Raw genomic sequence first — 5,906 nt, 5'->3', positions numbered from 1 at the left:
ATTGCCGGCGAAACCGCCAATTAAGCCAAATGTATGTCAAATCAATTGAATGGCAATTTTAACACTGATTATCTCACTGATTGCCAATTATTACTTGTTTAAAGTTTGACTCTTCGCCAATTTATTGCGATTCTATTATAATCTAGTGTTTAATCTTTGGTCTTTTTTACAAACATTTTTTGCGTAGTCTGTCGTACTCGAATGTCAGAGTAGGTATTGCATAAGTGGCTAGAGATCTTGGCTTGAGATCCAGTTTGGATAACTTATTAGTTATTATCATGGCCCCCACATCCTAAAACCTTAGATCTTTGGCGGGCTCCTTACACTTCGCTAAGTTTAATGTCACGTGTGACGCACAACAAAAGTGTTTTCAAAATTGTGTTAGAGGTAAAAGTAAGGGCATTCGGTTTATTTTTAGGGATTTTATGTAGTTTTAATACGTCTAAGTACTTGAATTATCTAGTTGTCAAGTAGCAACATAAAACAATCAAATTGCATCTAACGCCTCATTTTTTAAATGAAAAATCTGTTAACCCTTGTGGGGGCCATGGTTATTACCATAAAATACGAGTAGATCATTTTGAAAACCCTCATAAAATCATTTATTCATTCGACCATGTCCGATCCTAATAAGATCATATGCCTCCACGGAGAAATTAGAAATTTGAAGTCACCATCAATGGTTCAATGTAATTAATCATATTAAGATATTACATACTATATAATGGATCGATGAAATGATAAAGTTCTGCGGACGTAGGTACGTGGCAACGCCACTCACAGCACCGAGAGAAGTGGAATCAGCTTGGAGAGGCCTTCATCCAGCAGTGGATAGATTCAGGTTAATGATAATGATGACATATATGTATTATATTAAAATAAACTCATAATGTGTTTATTGTAATGAATGAAATAATTTCAGGACTATTGCAGGAAGTTTGTATTATAGTATTTGTATCTATGGTCTAACTAAGGTATTAACAGATTTGTTTTTACGAGAAATGGATATCAGCCACTTGCTCAACCTATAATGTTCATACTCAAACTCATACACAAATTTGAAAAACAATATGTGCAAGTACTTGCCAGACCCAGGATTTAAACCTAGGACTCACGACGCTTAAGCCGCACAGCCATCGTGAGTGTTTTTTCTTCTTTATTAAATACCTAACGATAAAAAATACTACTGTAGTTTTACTATCGTAACAATAGCTACCAAACATTGCAGCGACGTGTTTCTTTGACGTAAATGACGCAACCAACTCGTCAGAACATTTAAAAGAAGGCCTCCGAAAGTTCGAAGAGTTAAAACCAATCACAAAGTTATCAAATTGCGCATTTATTTTCACACAATATTAAATAATATTATAATGTTAATTTTTCATCATTGAGGGCCTCAAAATCAGTCAAAACGTCAGACCTCTACTAAATACACCACTGAAACATTGATATATTATTATAATATAGTGTAGCTTGATTCGATATAAATAAAAATCTCGAGTGTCCTCAAATATTATTAATATTGAATGCGCGTTTCGTTTAAGTTAAAAACTGTAATACTTATTATGTAACTTATGTACATATTCTTCAACCCGTGTTTTAGTTTATCGTATATTCACCACACTCAAGAATTAATCATTTTTACAGCCTCATCCAGAGCGCCACTCATTTCCCATAAGTTTTGTATTCCCTGGTTCCAACTTCCGAGGATGGGTTTATAGCCCGAAGCTGTTGGTAACATTAATAACTAAAATTGTGTACAATTATAAAAAAAACTTCGTTTCGAAACCATTGTACAATATAATGGTATAAATATACACTAGGATAAGTCTATATAAGTTAGAAGCATAAATACGTATACGAGGATAGACGTAATCTGTGTCGCCGTTCTAAAAGTTTTCATAATGCAATCTCATCCAGTAGGTAGTTTATCTTTTTTCTATGCAATTAAAACATGATTTCGGATGATAGGAAGGTTCCGAATCTAAAATAAAATAGCTCTATTATTAATCCATCTTCTCCGCCATTGTGGATTCGCCATGGCGGCAAGTATAGAAAATGGTATAAATGAGTATTTCCAAATGGGACATCGCATGATTGAGGCAATTCTTCACGTTTAAAACGCATTAATTTTTCATTTCAGCGTCTCGTTTATCCTGTCACTCCTCTCGGATGCGCGAACTTCAATTTGCCAAAAACATCAAAAGATTTTCGAGCTGTGGCCGTAGCTGATCCGCAATTGGTATTAATTACGCTTTTTATTTCCAAGTCGTGAGCTTGTCATGGAATATTCCCGGGACACAATCAATCATGACCGCACTTCCACCTAGCAACACTGACAATCGCACCGCAAAATCAAAAATAGACATCTCAATTTTAGTTGCAATTATTATTATTTAATATCTTGGTGACAAACAAAATTTTCCGCCTATTATATTACTGTCTTCACTGAATACCTACTGTAAATACTTTCATCAATTCATCGATACTTTGACAATAATTTGGTATTTATTGACTAATAATAAATAAAATTATTAATGTATGGCGATCAATATCATCAGCGATATTAAAATACGTGCAATCTAACTGAGCATATAAAGCAGTTATTTTAACACGTTTTTCTTAGCTCGTAATCTTGTTTGTCCGGTGGTTGTTTATCCAGTACAAATCTTGCAATCGATTTTTAACTAACTTCCCGACTAGCTAGAACTTGAAACTTTTAGAATATATCAGAACACGATGCCAATGAATTCTTTTAATACTTTTAGCCATCTTTAAGTAAAATTGAATTCAATTTCAGTTAATTCTGTTTTGTATGAAAAGTTATTTCGTAAGAAATCCGTAATCCAATTCACTATTATCGGTTGCTAAGGGGGTGGTCCTAGCAACTAAATTAATAATATATATGTGGGTTACTATAGAAATCAAAATGACATTTCAGTATTCTATATTTGTTTGTTTGTTGCAAAATAGCAAAAAAATGATTTGTTGACAATTGCCTTATTTGTCCTAAATTATAAATACATAGAATTGTCAAGTTTATATGATTCAACAGAAAATTTAAAACCGTGGTATATAAAAAGTTCTCTTTATCTTGTAATTATTTTTTATCGGATTGCATAAAAATTTACAGTCTGAAAAAAATATTCAAGTTGTTTTAGTTATAACTTAAGAACCCAAAACCAATTTAGTTCATGTATAATATTATATTATTATTAAATTACGTTGTCTCACTGTAACTTGTTGTAAGAGTCGGCTCTAGTGGTGCAGTGCGAAAGGTTCTGGCCTTCCACCCGAGAGTTCAGGGTTCGATCCTGGAGATGACACAAAAATTTATGCGTTTTTATCAAAGCCTGGGTGTTTGTGATTGTTCAAAATTACTGACAACCACCTTGTACGATAAAGCAAGATCATGGTTATTAATAATTAAAAAAAAAATTGTAAGAGAAAAAATCAGTTAGGTACGTACCACAAAAAATATGTGTAGTTTCGGTCTCTCTTTATTATGAAGGTATGCAAAGTCATACTTTACAAATTACTTCAACTTTCTGCTATTCTGAATTCTAACTAGATTAACTGAAAACTTATGTCTCGCAGTTAGAAGTGGGCGATGATATGTCATTTTTCTAAAGTTTGCTTTTAACAAAACACTTTTTGGAGGCACAGTTTGTTTTAGACAAAGAAAAAAAAGATTTTTAAATCACATTTTTAATAGAAATAGTGACATGGCTATTAAATTTGGATTTTAGCTAATGGATAATTTAGACCAGATACAAATGGCAAACCGTTTTTTTTTTTTTTAATATATCTATATTTTAAGTTTTGAATGGTTTTTACTTACATTTTAATTTTTCTTCGGCATTATGGTTGGGTTGACATTCGGTTGTAGTAGGTATATGAATTTGACTTAACTATCCATAATTCTAGCTTACTACCTGAAATTCAGGTTCAATAAATTTCGTATTTTATGTAATACTATACATACATTTCTTTGATGGTTTTAGGTGTTTAATTATGAAAGACATTGTATTAGTTAAAATAAAAACACTCTAGGACTTTATTTCACATAGTGAATAATTGTCACCACGACCAATTTCGTCGAAATTGATAAACTATGTGGAAAAATTACCTACTCCATAATATTATTGTGTTTAATTCTAATATAATGTACATATTTTATTATGATACAACTTTCAGCAATCATATTGTGCTTAGTTTTATTTGCAAGTTACATTATACAAGAAAAAACAAGATAAATCAATATGTCTCCGAAAATAATATACCTATGTCCATTTGTATATTTCAGTTTCATTGGCAATGGGGAGCTCAAGTCTGACGAAATCTTGCATAACGACAAAGTCAGTCGATCCACGTGGCTTGGATTATTATAATAAGTAATGTGTTCATGCTGGAAAATCCATGACAAAAATATCTTAAAATGCGGGATGTCATTAATATTTTGGCACAGCGTTCACTTCGAATAGGCGAGCATATAAATTCGCATTCGACGGTGATGTGATGTGCCAAAAAAACTGAACGCATCCCACGCGTCCAATCATTTTTGGTCGTACTGTAGCAACTATTCTTTGTTATATTATGTCCGGACAAAAAAAAAACACGAGAAAAAACTGGATGTCCACAAAAAAGCACGATGAATATATTTTATTAAATGAAATATCATTTTTTTCTACTTCATTTGCATTTTGTTTATCGCGCAACTGGTGTGGTAATATAAAAAAATGTTACTCGTATGTAAAAAAGATGCTTCTTGAAATAATTATTAGTAGGTATACTTATGATATTTTTATGGAATTAGAAAAAAAGATAATGTGTTTGTAAGAAAATAGATAGGTATAAGGCAGTAGTAAATAAAAATAATATCTAAAAAATATGTAATAAATAATATTTTTTATTTTCTAACAGTATCTATTGCGTATGTATATTTTAAGAGAAAGGGATTTTGCAAAAATCCGGGTCCCTTAAATCTATCTCTATGGAAAAGCGAAAAACTATTGTACCCTCAGCCCTCAGTTATTATGTCACGGAGTTTTGAAAACTGTACAAAGAAAATGTCTGAAATTGTAAAAAATATTTTATACACGCAATAATAGGTACCTACAAATTATACAATTTACTGTACAAGACTCAAACACTCTTTTTGCTCGAACATTTTTTTAGTAAATCAAGTAAATCATGGTATGAAGAGTTCTCTCACCGTGGATCAGAGATTAGAACCCTTCCACTCTACTTGAGCCATGGGTCGCGAGTTCGAATCCCTCAACTGACAAGTGTTTTTGTCAATCAATATGATACCGTGGAATGTGGACCCAATAGATTGAACGAATGACCAACAGCCAATTCGCAAGTCTAAAATGTCTATTAATATTAGCTTGTAGTTTTTTACAAAAAAAAAATAATACAAATTATCATCCTCAAATTGGTTCACCGTTATAAGATTTTTTCGTTAGCTTTCAAACAAACGACAATTTTGAAATACGCATTTCGGCTGAGTGGTTGCGCTGTTTGACTAATCATGCAGACGCGTGTGGGCTCTGTACCCACGAAATACAATACCACTGAAATAATTATTACTGCCGCTCTTTGCTGGCAACCACATAGCGTGACTGACTTTTCAACCAATTTTCATATTGAATTTCAAACTCTGCTTGTTTGTTGGGGCACGCTTCTTTTCGGTCGCCCTGTACGGTACCAAATATTTTACACAAGTTTATTATAATTAAAATTGCTATAATAACAGTATGAAACATTTAAAAATCATGTATAAAATATTATACATACTTACTGATTATATTGTTTAACTATTTACTACACACCTACATTTTAAAATAATTATATACAATATTCCTTATAGATAGGCCATAGCTTCATTATCTTAGTACAGTAAA

This window comes from Rhyacophila brunnea, unplaced genomic scaffold, assembly GCF_057557595.1.
Source record: "Rhyacophila brunnea isolate RB1 unplaced genomic scaffold, BYU_Rbru_1.0 scaffold_3, whole genome shotgun sequence".
NCBI lineage: Eukaryota > Metazoa > Arthropoda > Insecta > Trichoptera > Rhyacophilidae > Rhyacophila > Rhyacophila brunnea.
The sequence above is the reverse complement of the archived record's forward strand: the minus strand, read 5'-3'. Positions refer to the sequence as shown.